At 41.5% G+C, this 17,338-nt stretch overlaps 1 long non-coding RNA gene across 1 annotated transcript in view; it reads right to left on the bottom strand.

Annotated features, from left to right (window-relative positions):
• LOC306936759 overlaps positions 1-17,338 on the bottom strand; it is a 166,629-nt gene that overhangs the window by 80,928 nt on the left and 68,363 nt on the right. The window lies entirely within an intron of this gene.

Below are 17,338 nucleotides of genomic sequence, written 5' to 3'. Positions count from 1 at the left end.
CAGACCTTTAACAGACACATTAGCACCATCAAAGTCAGATTAAATGTTTTATATCCAAACAGGATATAAAAACACTTGGCTATGTGTATTAATCTTCAGTAGACTTGACTACTGTAACAGATTCTGATGACTGCAGTTCATTCAGAATGCTGAATATCTTCAGAAATACAAATACAGTTTAACATTGATCAGTTCTTAAATCTTAACACTGGATGTGTCAAATAATCAAATTTCCAAATACTACTGTTGGTCTATAAAGCATGGTTTGGGGCCTCTGATCTTGTGTTATCATCCACCATTCATACCTCTATTATGGTCATGTGGGAAAGGTTTGCTTTATGAACCTAAAATAAAAACATAGCATTCAGTTTAATGTGTAACATATCTGGAACAAACTCCCTGAAAATTGCAGCTCTGCAACACTGTTATTTTAAATTACAGCTAAACCACACCTGCATGTTTGCTGCTGCCTTAATTGAGATGGTGTAATTATTATTCTACACTGACATTTAATATAATTTATTTAAATTATTTCATTCATTTCCGTTGATTGTTTTTGTTCTTGAACTATAGCCTTTGCTCCGTGTCCTGAATATGTGATTTATATTATGGTAACAATGTTCAAATCCAGGGTAGAATAGGAAAGCTACACAGTGCAGCTTTAACTTTATATTTTTACTGAATCTAATTGCACTTTTATAATTTCATATTTTCTTTTCTTAATGTTTTACATAAACACATTGAATTGTCTTGTTGTTGTGAGCAGTGATTGGCCCGGTGTGTTCCATTGTTGGTGTGTCACACCCACCTCACTTGGATGACCTTCTGTTAGTATTTAACAAGAGTTTGTTCTGCTAGGTGTCACATTAATCTCTGCTAGTTGATAAGAGCTGAACTTCTCCTTTCTGCACCAGCTGAAGCGTCTAGTTTTGGTTCTACTTTAGTACTTCGCTCTAGGCCCATTTAAAAATCTATTTTGACAGGTTTTGACTTGAGTTATGGCTTTACTACAAACATTGAAGTCCTTGGTCAACCAGAGACTATCTGTTGCTGCTGAAGAGATATTTGGGGTCGTTGGAAGAATTCTAGTACGAGGATGAAGCTTTCCACATCAAGCAAGAAACTGACCGCCACACAGACTACTGGATAAGGTTTTACAACCAATCGTCAAACTAAACAGAGCAGGTTGGTAAAACATTTACTGAGAGAGAGAGAGAGAGAGAGAGAGAGAGAGAGAGACCATTGCTGTTTAATTTCTTAAACAGCAATGGTGACTATTTGGAATGGAAGAGGAACTGGTTGAAACTTTGTGAGCTTGCATTGATAATAGTCAATAGTATTCTATATTGTTTCCTCCATTCATGTCTGTTAAACAAATATTGACAATGGAATCAAGTAGTAAGGAAGAATTAAATAAACTGTTGATCGTGTATAATCATAGACTGTTTAAAAGGAGGAAATTCAATGAACTTGTCGCATTCCAAAACAACAGGGGCTATATCTGATAGCAGTAGGTTGTAGCTAATTACATTTTACATTTGACAAACAAGGAGTGTCTTGTTTTAGAAATGAAGCATTGAAGAAACAATCATTTGAAGTTAGGACAGATATGGAACTATCAGCAGAAGTTCCCTCTAACCACATCTACATAACTGGTTGAGCACTCCAACTCTTGACTAATACATTACAAAGACATGATAGAATGTAGGTCATGTTCAAACATGTAATAATGGGTTTCTCTTTTATACATTCTGTCTAGACGCCATACACCTCCTTGTGTGTAAAGAGGAGGTATTGACTGAGCAGAGGGAGTCCAGTCTGGTCAAAGAGGAAACAGAGTCTCCACATATTAAAGACGAACAGGAGGAGAGAACCTCCAGTCTGGTCAAAGAGGAACCAGAGTCTCTACAGATTAAAGAGGAACAGGAGGAGAGAACCTCCAGTCTGGTCAAAGAGGAACCAGAGTCTCCACATATTAAAGAGGAACAGGAGGAGAGAACCTCCAGTCTGGTCCAAGAGGAACCACAGTCTCTACAGATTAAAAAGGAACATGATGAGCCACTTCAAATATCAGAGGTGGATGGTGGATCAACAGAGATATTGCTGTCAGTGAAACATGAAGATGATGAAAACATACAAACAGAACCTGTAGCCAGCGCCTCATCTCAACACATGGAAAAACAAGCTGATGTAGAGGACTGTGGAACATCACAGCCAACTCGTGATGACCAGCTTCTCTCTTCACACTATTCTGAATCTGAAGACAGTGATGAGTGGGATGAGACCATGGATGACCAGTCAGGTTTAAACACACTGAAAGCTGCTCCATCACCTCAAATCACCAAAACAAAGTCACTCCACGAGGAGTCACATAGGTACCAAATGTTTTAGTTGTGCAGATTGTGGCACAACGTTTAATCACAAGGGAAGTCTGAAGAGGCACGCAATGATTCATTCAGGGGAAAAACCATTTGCTTGCACAGTGTGCGGCACATGCTTTAATCAAAAGGGTAGTCTAAAAATACACATGATTACTCACACTGGGGAAAAGCCCTTTACGTGTACAGTTTGTGGCAAGGGCTGTAGTCATAAGATTGATCTAAAAATACACATGAGGACTCATACAGGGGAAAGGCCATTTATATGTACAGTTTGTGGCACAGGCTTTAGTCAAAAGCATCATGTAAAATTGCACATGATGACTCACACAGGGGGAAAGCCCTTTACATGTACAGTTTGTGGCAAGGGCTGTAGTCAAAAGAGTGATCTAAAAAGACACATGAGGACTCATACAGGGGATAGGCCATTTACGTGTACAGTTTGTGAAAAAGGCTTTAGTCGGATTGGTATTCTAAAAACACACATGAGGATTCATACAGGGTAAAGGCCCTTTACGTGTACAGTTTGTGGCAAGGGCTGTATTCAAACGAGTGATCTAAAAAAACACATGAGGACTCATACAGGGGAAAAGCCCTTTACGTGTACAGTGTGTGGCAAGGGCTGTACTCAAAATGGGGAATTAAAAGCAAACATGAGGACTCATACAGGGGAAAAGCCATTTGAGTGTAAAGTTTGTGAAAAAGGCTTTAGTCGGATTGATAATCTAAAAACACACATGAAGACTCATAGATTGGACAAATCTGTTAAATGATGAGGGTGAGTGGCAGAGGAAGAAATGCCACTTGAACATTTTCAACTCAGCCTCGTGGTGGCGCTATAGCTGGCCGATTAGTGTTTTTACATCTAACTGCATGGATCAAGGAAAAACCTTTACCTGGACATTTTCACACCAGGAATTCATGAAGCAATTGTAACTTGTCTCTGTGTGTTGACACGTGTTGTTTTGACTAACATATTATCATAGTGTATTTTGATCACTTAGTTTGATGATTTGTTTAGATTCTCTGTAGTATTTTGTCTTCATATAATGCATCGTAAAAGACAATATTCACTCTGTCATACCTGTAAAAACACTGTTTGTAATTTGTTTCTTCCTTTTTCAAATAAAGGTTTGACAGTTACATGTGTGTTCATTACAGAAAGTGCTGTGAACAATACAGTGACGAGAATTGCTTAATTTTATCCTGTATACCAATATATAAGGAACATGATATGAGTGTAAATGTTACTGTCTTCAGTAGGCTTGACTACTGTTCTGATGACTGCAGTTCATTCAGAACACTGAATGTCTTCAGAAATACAAAGACAGTTGAACATATCAGTTCTTAAATCTTAACACTGGGTCCCTGTGTGTCAAATAATCACATTTCAAAATACTACTTGTAAGGGCCAAATGACCACCAATGTCAAACACATTTATGTAACCTTTGGGGGCGCTGTTGTTTACTTAAGCGTCATGTTCACGGTCATGGTGAGGGAGGATTGACCCGGAAGGGCAAATGGCTTTGACCGCAGGTACGTCAGCCAGGTCCAGCTACGGATCAATCCAAGAGAGATCCGTATGAGACGGAGGCTCTAATACTACTGTTGGTCTATAAAGCATGGTTTGGGGCCCCTGGATCTTTACACATGATGACTCACACAGGGGAAAAGCCCATTATGTGAAAAAGGCTTTAGTCGGATTGATAATCTAAAAACACACATTGGACAAATCTGTTAAATGATGAGTGTGAGTGGCAGAGGAAGAAATGCCACTTGAACACTTTCAACTCATGTTGCGCTATAACTGGCCGATTAGTGTTTCTACCTCTAACTGCATGGATCTGTGTATAACTTTGTATGCCAACTCCCTAGAGGCCAAGGAAAAACCTTTACCTGGACATTTTCACATCTGCGCCACCAGGAGGCCGACATATGTAAAACACATTTTCTAATATCACTCCTTCAGATTTTATCAAAATTTCATGCAAATCGGTACACATGCTCTCCATAGTCATGTGATCAAGATAGGTTTGTTTGATTTATCATAATCCACCCTGATTGGCTTCTAAACTTTTTAGGAGTAGCCCGCTTTGTATCCGTTTTGTTCCATTCTCACAACTACTCAACACAGCGTCCAAAAACTGTGCATGCATATTCCCACTAGGCTGAGGAAGAAATGCCACTTGACAGTTTTCAGCTGTAGGCGCTGGTGTGTCCATGTGTATTATCCCACTTGTCTGCTTGAACCAACTGAAACCAAACCTACATTTAATTAACCAATTTAGACCTGACGTCGAAATAAAAAAAAAAGTCTTCTAAATCCTTTTCTGAAAAACCTATGTTTCTATGTCAGTGGTTCTTAAACATTTTCATGTCAAGGACCAAAAATATATGTAATTGGCCACCGACCCCCACGTGAAAATATGTAGTTCCAGGGACCTCCCCCAGAAGCAAATATTTGAGTTAAAAACGTTCGCTGTGAAATTCAAAGATTTTTCAAAAAATAGCAGAACTACAAGCTCGTAGCGCGGCACTCGGTGTCGCGCTATGAGCTTGTAGATCTGCTAAAGTAGAACATAATGCTTAAAACACCAAAAGGGGTTCCCGCACAAAAAGGGTTAAAGCTGCAAGCGGGCCCTCGCGTCTGTGCATGTTACAGAAAAAATTTGACCAATCAGAACTGGGAGCAGAGCTAAGTAACTCTGATGAAGGGCAAGGATTTCCAACTGAGTCCAGTGAGACGACTCATGACTCTCTACGACAAACTGTTCAAAGTTATGGCCAATGACGGATGACATATCGACCAATCAGAAGAGGGGTCGGGATAATTGGAATTTCAATCGAATCAAGTGACGTGACTCAAAAGTCTGTACGACAAACCATTGAAAAGTTATAGAAATAAATAGGAACTATCACATTTTGACCAATCAGAAGAGGGGGCGGGGCTACGTTAGACCAATGAAGGACAAGGACTCTGAACCAAGTCCAATGAAACCACCCCCAAGTCTGTACGACAGTCAGTTCAATACTCCATAAAAACTTGATCTTGTAGATCTGCTATTTTCACTTCCTGTTTTTGAGGGGCGCCAGCCCCTCCTATACACAGGTTTAACGTTTGTCTTTAGTTCAATGTTTGTTTTGTAAACGCCATTGACAATGAAGGGAACATTTACGTCATAATGTACCTCATTACGTCATATTGTCTCTTTATTGTTAATGGCGTTTAATGTTTGTGTTGGCACCGTTTGTTTCACATCACCATTACATCACCTAATCAACATGAGTTAGACTTTAATATATTAGAGCCTCTCACTTCACACGGGTGTGATTTTTCATCATTAAGGTTGTTTGTGTATGCTGAGCGAGTTCATTAAAGTGCGATATGTGAAAATGGCATAAATTGCACCAAAACGCCACAATAATTGCAAAATGGCTGAATTCCTGTGAGGTTTAGGTCATGGCGCCAAGAGACGTTTTTGTAAGTCGGGACATGATACAGGTGTGTAGTAGTGTACCCATTTGCATACATGTAGGTTAACCCCTTTTGGTGTTTTAACTAAGCATTATGTACTTTAGCTATTGAAAAATAGCAGATCTACAAGCTCCTAGCGCGCCACTCGGTGGCGCGCTAGGAGCTTGTAGATCTGCTATTTTTGAAAAATCGTGAAAATGTGGCACAAATCTTTTAATATATATTCTTTCAGAACTTTTTTTTTTATTGGGTTAAACTGTATTGCGAGGCTGCAAAAACAAACTTTTGTATGGGGGACGCTATTGAGCCATTAGGCCATGCCCCTTTTTTGCCCATTAAAATACGTATCTTTCGCCACTTGTGATGCACGTGTGTGCAAAGTTTTGCAACTTTTCGAGTACGTTTTACTGCCTCAAAAAACGCCATTCATTCGGGGGAAATAATAAAGCAAACAACATATAGCTGCAAGCAGAGAAAGGCGCGGGACCAAGCAATAACCAAGCAGTGTCATGAGACCTTGGACAACCCGACGTGCCATGCCTTTCCATGACAGAGCAATTTGTGGAGGGTTATCGGGGTAATGCTCCCACGTAGGGGACTAAAGTCATCCAAGGTGGAGGGTTATCGGGGTAATGCTCCCACGTAGGGGACTAAAGTCATCCAAGGGTTATCGGGGTAATGCTCCCACGTAGGGGACTAAAGGCATCCAAGGGTTATCGGGGTAATGCTCCCACGTAGGGGACTAAAGTCATCCAAGGGTTATCGGGGTAATGCTCCCACGTAGGGGACTAAAGTCATCCAAGGGTTATCGGGGTAATGCTCCCACGTAGGGGACTAAAGTCATCCAAGGTGGAGGGTTATCGGGGTAATGCTCCCACGTAGGGGACTAAAGTCATCCAAGGTGGAGGGTTATCGGGGTAATGCTCCCACGTAGGGGACTAAAGTCATCCAAGGTGGAGGGTTATCGGGGTAATGCTCCCACGTAGGGGACTAAAGTCATCCAAGGGTTATCGGGGTAATGCTCCCACGTAGGGGACTAAAGGCATCCAAGGGTTATCGGGGTAATGCTCCCACGTAGGGGACTAAAGGCATCCAAGGGTTAGGGTTATCGGGGTAATGCTCCCACGTAGGGGACTAAAGTCATCCAAGGAGGGTTATCGGGGTAATGCTCCCACGTAAGGGACTAAAGTCATCCAAGGGTTAGGGTTATCGGGGTAATGCTCCCACGTAGGGGACTAAAGTCATCCAAGAGGAGGGTTATCGGGGTAATGCTCCCACGTAGGGGACTAAAGTCATCCAAGGGAGGGTTATCGGGGTAATGCTCCCACGTAGGGGACTAAAGTCATCCAAGAGGAGGGTTATCGGGGTAATGCTCCCACGTAGGGGACTAAAGTCATCCAAGAGGAGGGTTATCGGGGTAATGCTCCCACGTAGGGGACTAAAGTCATCCAAGGGTTATCGGGGTAATGCTCCCACGTAGGGGACTAAAGTCATCCAAGGGTTATCGGGGTAATGCTCCCACGTAGGGGACTAAAGTCATCCAAGGGTTATCGGGGTAATGCTCCCACGTAGGGGACTAAAGTCATCCAAGGGTTATCGGGGTAATGCTCCCACGTAGGGGACTAAAGTCATCCAAGAGGAGGGTTATCGGGGTAATGCTCCCACGTAGGGGACTAAAGTCATCCAAGGGTTATCGGGGTAATGCTCCCACGTAGGGGACTAAAGTCATCCAAGAGGAGGGTTATCGGGGTAATGCTCCCACGTAGGGGACTAAAGTCATCCAAGGGTTATCGGGGTAATGCTCCCACGTAGGGGACTAAAGTCATCCAGGGTTATCGGGGTAATGCTCCCACGTAGGGGACTAAAGTCATCCAAGGAGGGTTATCGGGGTAATGCTCCCACGTAGGGGACTAAAGGATGGTTATCGGGGTAATGCTCCCACGTAGGGGACTAAAGTCATCCAAGGAGGGTTATCGGGGTAATGCTCCCACGTAGGGGACTAAAGGAGGGTTATCGGGGTAATGCTCCCACGTAGGGGACTAAAGTCATCCAAGCGAGGCCACATGCACTCACACTGCTCTGGCTGGTGCATCATCAATCCACCCAGCTGACACAACGACTAGTCAGAGACCATGCATTAACCCATTTTGATCAGATTCTAAAAATGTCTTCTATACTTTAGTAGACAATATAACCCCTGATTTAATAGACAATATAACCCCTGATTTTATAGACAATATAACCCCTGATTTTATAGACAATATAACCCCTGATTTAATAGACAATATAACCCCTGATTTAATAGACAATATAACCCCTGATTTAATAGACAATATAACCCCTGATTTAATAGACAATATAACCCCTGGTTTAATAGACAATATAACCCCTGATTTAATAGACAATATAACCTAATAATGCTCCCACGTAGGGGACTAAAGTCATCCAAGGGTTATCGGGGTAATGCTCCCACGTAGGGGACTAAAGTCATCCAAGGTGGAGGGTTATCGGGGTAATGCTCCCACGTAGGGGACTAAAGTCATCCAAGGGTTATCGGGGTAATTCTCCCACGTAGGGGACTAAAGGCATCCAAGGGTTATCGGGGTAATGCTCCCACGTAGGGGACTAAAGGCATCCAAGGGTTAGGGTTATCGGGGTAATGCTCCCACGTAGGGGACTAAAGTCATCCAAGGAGGGTTATCGGGGTAATGCTCCCACGTAGGGGACTAAAGTCATCCAAGGGTTAGGGTTATCGGGGTAATGCTCCCACGTAGGGGACTAAAGTCATCCAAGGGTTATCGGGGTAATGCTCCCACGTAGGGGACTAAAGTCATCCAAGGAGGGTTATCGGGGTAATGCTCCCACGTAGGGGACTAAAGTCATCCAAGGTGGGTTATCGGGGTAATGCTCCCACGTAGGGGACTAAAGTCATCCAAGAGGAGGGTTATCGGGGTAATGCTCCCACGTAGGGGACTAAAGTCATCCAAGAGGAGGGTTATCGGGGTAATGCTCCCACGTAGGGGACTAAAGTCATCCAAGGGTTATCGGGGTAATGCTCCCACGTAGGGGACTAAAGTCATCCAAGGGTTATCGGGGTAATGCTCCCACGTAGGGGACTAAAGTCATCCAAGGGTTATCGGGGTAATGCTCCCACGTAGGGGACTAAAGTCATCCAAGAGGAGGGTTATCGGGGTAATGCTCCCACGTAGGGGACTAAAGTCATCCAAGAGGAGGGTTATCGGGGTAATGCTCCCACGTAGGGGACTAAAGTCATCCAAGGGTTATCGGGGTAATGCTCCCACGTAGGGGACTAAAGTCATCCAGGGTTATCGGGGTAATGCTCCCACGTAGGGGACTAAAGTCATCCAAGGAGGGTTATCGGGGTAATGCTCCCACGTAGGGGACTAAAGGAGGGTTATCGGGGTAATGCTCCCACGTAGGGGACTAAAGTCATCCAAGGAGGGTTATCGGGGTAATGCTCCCACGTAGGGGACTAAAGGAGGGTTATCGGGGTAATGCTCCCACGTAGGGGACTAAAGTCATCCAAGCGAGGCCACATGCACTCACACTGCTCTGGCTGGTGCATCATCAATCCACCCAGCTGACACAACGACTAGTCAGAGACCATGCATTAACCCATTTTGATCAGATTCTAAAAATGTCTTCTATACTTTAGTAGACAATATAACCCCTGATTTAATAGACAATAACCCCTGATTTTATAGACAATATAACCCCTGATTTTATAGACAATATAACCCCTGATTTAATAGACAATATAACCCCTGATTTAATAGACAATATAACCCCTGATTTAATAGACAATATAACCCCTGATTTAATAGACAATATAACCCCTGGTTTAATAGACAATATAACCCCTGATTTAATAGACAATATAACCCCTGATTTAATAGACAATATAACCCCTGGTTTAATAGACAATATAACCCCTGATTTAATAGACAATATAACCCCTGGTTTAATAGACAATATAACCCCTGATTTAATAGACAATATAACCCCTGATTTAATAGACAATATAACCCCTGATTTAATAGACAATAAAATCACACCCGTGTGAACTGAGTGGTGCAACTCCGTTATCTGTGATGTCTGTGATGTCAGTGACGTCACATACTAACCATAGCAACCATGCTCGTTTTTTTGGTTGCTAACCATAGCAACCATGCTCGTTTTTTTGGTACGAACAAACACGGGTACACGGGTACAAAGCCAGTTGTTGGAGTGGTTTGCACCACTCAATAACCCCTGATTTAATAGACAATATAACCCCTGATTTAATAGACAATATAACCCCTGATTTAATAGACAATATAACCTAGACAATATAACCCCTGATTTAATAGACAATATAACAATATAAGCCAAGGACACCTACAGGAGAAAAGTGGAGAAGAAGCTGAGGGAGAACAATATGAGGGAAGTGTGGCAAGGCATGAAAACAATCACAGGCCTCAAACAGGGGAATGGGGGGGCTGTGGAGGGGAGCAAAGAGAGGGCAAATTAATTTAACACCTTCTTCAACCGGTTTGATTCCGGACTTGTCCCTCCTGCCCCCCACCAAGCCCACAATTCCACCCCCCCCCATTGTCCCTACCAGGCTCCCTCTCCCTCCCACCCACCCCAAAATGGACATGGACTGTTCACCACAGTTTCGTCTTCCCCCCCTCTTACAGTCCATTGTTCCCCAGCTTCAGCTTGGGCTGAACCCAATTGGCAGGGCTGTTGAGTCGTTTGGTATTCATAGTCACCAATTGAATACACTCAAAGAGTCTGAAAAGTTTTGGGATATCAGAAGTGGACAAACATGTCTTTCAACAAACCCTACCAATAGTCATTAAGACATGCAAATCCCTTGACTCCTTCAAAACTGCTCTCAAAAGGCACCTACGGACAGCTGCAATTCGAAACTGGCCCCCGTGAAATCTGAATCCCCCTCTTCCCCCCCTCACTGTATGTTTCTTTTCCCTTTTTACCTCCTCTATGATGATTTCCTGTTTTGACTATACAGTATAGTTGTGTATATTCGTACGTCTCTTAATGTTTCGATTAATTGAAAATGGTGGGCCTTATTGTAAACGTAAAAGTGTAATGCTTTATGGTGTCGTCCACTCACAGTTAACAGTTTTTTGTATTGAGTTGTACTTGAAATGTACTGTAATTCTGCAAACTGTTAATAAATCAATCAATCAATCAGATTATGACCAGTTGGTCTTGATGGACTATCGAGTCGGTTCATGGACTCAGTCCTTTAACAGACACATTAGCACCATCAAAGTCAGATTAAATGTTTTATATCCAAACAGGATATAGAAAAACTTGGCTATGTGTATTAATCCTCAGTAGACTTGACTACTGTAACAGATTCTGATGACTGCAGTTCATTCAGAACGCTGAATATCTTCAGAAATACAAATACAGTTTAACATTGATCAGTTCTTAAATCTTAACACTGGATGTGTCAAATAATCAAATTTCAAAATACTACTGTTGGTCTATAAAGCATGGTTTGGGGCCTCTGATCTTGTGTTATCATCCACCATTCATACCTCTATTATGGTCATGTGGGAAAGGTTTGCTTTATGAACCTAAAATAAAAACATAGCATTCAGTTTAATGTGTAACATATCTGGAACAAACTCCCTGAAAATTGCAGCTCTGCAACACTGTTATTTTAAATTACAGCTAAACCACACCTGCATGTTTGTTGCTGCCTTAATTGAGATGGTGTAATTATTATTCTACACTGACATTTAATATAATTTATTTAAATTATTTCATTCATTTCCGTTGATTGTTTTTGTTCTTGAACTATTGCCTTTGCTCCGTGTCCTGAATATGTGATTTATATTATGGTAACAATGTTCAAATCCAGGGTAGAATAGGAAAGCTACACAGTGCAGCTTTAACTTTATATTTTTACTGAATCTAATTGCACTTTTATAATTTCATATTTTCTTTTCTTAATGTTTTACATAAAACACATTGAATTGGCTTGTTGTTGTGAGCAGTGATTGGCCCGGTGTGTTCCATTGTTGGTGTGTCACACCCACCTCACTTGGATGACCTTCTGTTAGTATTTAACAAGAGTTTGTTCTGCTAGGTGTCACATTAATCTCTGCTAGTTGTTAAGAGCTGAACTTCTCCTTTCTGCACCAGCTGAAGCATCTAGTTTTGGTTCTACTTTAGTACTTCGCTCTAGGCCCATTTAAAAATCGATTTGGACAGGTTTTGACTTGAGTTATGGCTTTACTACAAACATTGAAGTCCTTGGTCAACCAGAGACTATCTGTTGCTGCTGAAGAGATATTTGGGGTCATTGGAAGAATTCTAACAGAGTACGAGGATGAAGCTTTCCACATCAAGCAAGAAACTGACCGCCAACGCAGACTACTTTATAAGGTTTTACAACCAATCGTCAAACTACACAGAGCAGGTTGGTAAAACATTTACTGAGAGAGAGAGAGAGAGAGAGAGAGAGAGAGAGAGAGAGAGAGAGAGAGAGACCATTGCTGTTTAATTTCTTAAACAGCAATGGTGACTATTTGGAATGGAAGAGGAACTGGTTGAAACTTTGCGAGCTTGCATTGATAATAGTCAATAGTATTCTATATTGTTTCCTCCATTCGTGTCTGTTAAACAAATATTGACAATGGAATCAAGTAGTAAGGAAGAATTAAATAAACTGTTGATCGTGTATAATCATAGACTGTTGAAAATTCATTGAACTTGTCGCATTCCAAAACAACAGGGGCTATATCCGATAGCAGTAGGTTGTAGCTAATTACATTTTACATTTGACAAACAAGGAGTGTCTTGTTTTAGAAATGAAGCATTGAAGAAACAATAATTTGAAGTTAGGACAGATATGGAACTAACAGCAGAAGTTCCCTCTAACCACATCTACATAACTGGTTGAGCACTCCAACTCTTGACTAATACATTACAAAGACATGATAGAATGTAGGTCATGTTCAAACATGTAATAATGGGTTTCTCTTTTATACATTCTGTCTAGACGCCATACACCTCCTTGTGTGTAAAGAGGAGGTATTGCCTGAGCGGCAGGAGAAAACCTCCAGTCTGGTCCAAGAGGAACCAGAGTCTCTACAGATTAAAGAGGAACAGGAGGAGAGAACCTCCAGTCTGGTCAAAGAGGAACCAGAGTCTCCACATATTAAAGATGAACAGGAGGAGAGAACCTCCAGTCTGGTCCAAGAGGAACCACAGTCTCTACAGATTAAAAAGGAACATGATGAGCCACTTCAAAGATCAGAGGTGGATGGTGGATCAACAGAGATATTACTGCCAGTGAAACATGAAGATGATGAAAACATACAAACAGAACCTGTAGCCAGCGCCTCATCTCAACACATGGAAACACAAGCTGATGTAGAGGACTGTGGAACATCACAACCAACTAGTGATGACCAGCTCATCTCTTCACAATGTTCTGAATCTGACATCACTGAAGACAGTGATGAGTGGGATGAGACCATGGATGACCAGTCAGGTTTAAACACACTGAAATCACACAATACACAACACATGGGAGGAAATAGTTTGTGTTTGAGCAACAAGCTGCTCCATCACCTCAAATCACCAAAACAAAGTCACTCCACGAGGAGTCACATAGGTACCAAATGTTTTAGTTGTGCAGATTGTGGCACAACGTTTAATCACAAGGGAAGTCTGAAGAGGCACGCAATGATTCATTCAGGGGAAAAGCCATTTGCTTGCACAGTTTGTGAAAAAGGCTTTAGTCGGATTGGTATTCTAAAAACACACATGAGGATTCATACAGGGGAAAGGCCCTTTACATGTACAGTTTGTGGCACAGGCTTTAGTCAAAAGCGTCATGTAAAATTGCACATGATGACTCACACAGGGGAAAAGCCCTTTACGTGTACAGTTTGTGGCAAGGGCTGTATTCAAACGAGTGATCTAAAAAAACACATGAGGACTCATACAGGGGAAAAGCCCTTTACGTGTACAGTGTGTGGCAAGGGCTGTACTGAAAATGGGGAATTAAAAGCACACATGACGACTCACACAGGGGAAAGGCCCTTTACATGTACAGTTTGTGGCACAAGCTTTAGTCAAAAGCATCATGTAAAATTGCACATGATGACTCACACAGGGGAAAAGCCCTTTACATGTACAGTTTGTGGCAAGGGCTGTAGTCAAAAGTGTGATCTAAAAAGACACATGAGGACTCATACAGGGGATAGGCCATTTACGTGTACAGTTTGTGAAAAAGGCTTTAGTCGGATTGGTATTCTAAAAACACACATGAGGATTCATACAGGGGAAAGGCCCTTTACATGTACAGTTTGTGGCACAGGCTTTAGTGAAAAGCGTCATGTAAAATTGCACATGATGACTCACACAGGGGAAAAGCCCTTTACGTGTACAGTTTGTGGCAAGGGCTGTAGTCGGAATGATAATCTAAAAAAACACATGAAGACACATACATTGGACAAAGCTGTTAAATGATGAGGGTGAGTGGCAGAGGAAGAAATGCCACTTGAACATTTTCAACTCAGCCTCGTGGTGGCGCTATAACTGGCCGATTAGTGTTTTTACATCTAACTGCATGGATCTGTGTATAACTTTGTATGCCAACTCCCTAGAGGCCAAGGAAAAACCTTTACCTGGACATTTTCACACCAGGAATTCATGCACTAATTGCAACTTGTCTGTGTGATGACACGTGTTGTTTTGACTAACATATTATCATAGTGTATTTTGATCACTTAGTTTGATGATTTGTTTAGATTCTCTGTAGTATTTTGTCTTCATATAATGCATCGTAAAAGAGAATATTCACTCTGTCATACCTGTAAAAACACTGTTTGTAATTTGTTTCTTCCTTTTTCAAATAAAGGTTTGACAGTTACATGTGTGTTCATTACAGAAAGTGCTGTGAACAATACAGTGACAAGAATTGCTTAATTTTATCCTGTATACCAAAATATAAGGAACATGATATGAGTGTAAATGTTACTGTCTTCAGTAGGCTTGACTACTGTTCTGATCATTCAGAACACTGAATGTCTTCAGAAATACAAAGACAGTTGAACATATCAGTTCTTAAATCTTAACACTGGGTTCCTGTGTGTCAAATAATCACATTTCAAAATACTACTTGTAAGGGCCAAATGACCACCAATGTCAAACACATTTATTTAACCTTGGGGGGCGCTGTTGTTTACTTAAGCGTCATGTTCATGGTCATGGTGAGGGAGGATTGACCCGGAAGGGCAAATGGCTTTGACCGCAGGTACGTCAGCCAGGTCCAGCTACGGATCAATCCAAGAGAGATCCGTATGAGACGGAGGCTCTAATACTACTGTTGGTCTATAAAGCATGGTTTGGGGCCTCTGGATCTTTACACATGATGACTCACACAGGGGAAGAGCCCATTATGTGAAAAAGGCTTTAGTCGGATTGATTATCTAAAAACACACATTGGACATTTTCACATCTGCGCCACCAGGAGGTACACATGCTCTCCATAGTCATGTGATCAAGATAGGTTTGTTTGATTTCTCATAATCCACCCTGATTGGCTTCTAAACTTTTTAGGAGTAGCCCGCTTTGTATCCGTTTTGTTCCATTCTCACAACTACTCAACACAGCGTCCAAAAACTGTGCATGCATATTCCCACTAGGCTGAGGAAGAAATGCCACTTGACAGTTTTCAAATCAGCCTCATGGTGGCGCTACAACAGGCCAAGCCGCGTCTCACACACACACACACACACACACACACACACACACACACACACACACACACACACACACACACACACACACACACACACACACACACACACACACACACGTTTTTATATTAGACTATATTTTGCCAAACATCACACACGCTCCTGCCTCCTATCCTCCTGGTGGAGACCTGTGCCCAGAAGGGCACTTCTCATTCTCCCCCTTCTCCCCCCTCCATTTTTCTTCTTCCCCCCACTTACAGTCCATTGTTCCCCAGCTTCAGCTTGGGCTGAGCCCAATTGGCAGGGCTGTTGTGGGCTGCGTCGGCGAGTCGTTTGGTATTCATAGTCACCAATTGAATACACTCAAAGAGTCTGAAAAGGTTTGGGATATCAGAAGTGGACAAACATGTCTTTCAACAAACCCTACCAATAGTCATTAAGACATGCAAATCCCTTGACTCCTTCAAAACTGCTCTCAAAAGGCACCTACGGTCAGCTGCAATTCGAAACTGGCCCCGTAAAATCTGAATCCCCCTCTTCCCCCCCTCACTGTATGTTTCTTTTTCCTTTTTACCTTTTCCTGTTTTGACTATACAGTATAGTTGTGTATATTCGTGCATCTCTTAATGTTTCGATTAATTGAAAATGGTGGGCCTTATTGTAAACGTAAAAGTGTAATGCTTTATGGTGTCGTCCACTCACAGTTAACAGTTTTTTGTATTGAGTTGTACTTGAAATGTACTGTAATTCTGCAAACTGTTAATAAATCAATCAATCAGATTATGACCAGTTGGTCTTGATGGACTATCGAGTCGGTTCATGGACTCAGACCTTTAACAGAAACATTAGCACCATCAAAGTCAGATTAAATGTTTTATATCCAAACAGGATATAGAAAAACTTGGCTATGTGTATTAATCTGCAGTAGACTTGACTACTGTAACAGATTCTGATGACTGCAGTTCATTCAGAACACTGAATATCTTCAGAAATACAAATACAGTTTAACATTGATCAGTTCTTAAATCTTAACACTGGATGTGTCAAATTTGATCAATCAAATTTCAAAATACTACTGTTGGTCTATAAAGCATGGTTTGGGGCCTCTGATCTTGTGTTATCATCCACAATTCATACCTCTATGGTCATGTGGGAAAGGTTTTCTTTATGAACCTAAAATAAAAACATAGCATTCAGTTTAATGTGTAATGCAACAAACTCCCTGAAAATTGCAGCTCCGCAACACTGTTATTTTAAATCACAGCTAAACCACACCTGGATGTTTGCTGCTGCCTTAATTGAGATGGTGTAATTATTATTCTACACTGACATTTAATATAATTTATTTAAATTATTTCATTCATTTCCGTTGATTGTTTTTGTTCTTGGACTGTTGCCTTTGCTCTGTGTCCTGAATATGTGATTTATATTATGGCAACAATGTTCAAAGCCAGGGTAGAATAGGAAAGCTACACAGTGCAGCTTTAACTTTATATTTTTACTGAATCTAATTGCACTTTTATAATTTCATATTTTCTTTCCTTAATGTTTTACATAAAACACATTGAATTGTTTACATAAAACACAATTGAATTGTTGTTGTGAGCAGTGATTGGCCCGGTGTGTTCCATTGTTGATGTGTCACACCCACCTCACTCTGATTGGATGATCAGGGCCCTCTGTTAGTATTTAACAAGAGTTTGTTCTGCTAGGTGTCACATTCATCTCTGCT

Source organism: Electrona antarctica, assembly GCF_951216825.1.
Source record: "Electrona antarctica genome assembly, chromosome: 14".
NCBI classification, from domain to species: domain Eukaryota; kingdom Metazoa; phylum Chordata; class Actinopteri; order Myctophiformes; family Myctophidae; genus Electrona; species Electrona antarctica.
Note: the sequence above shows the minus strand (reverse complement) of the source record. Positions and strands in the feature narration are given on the sequence as shown.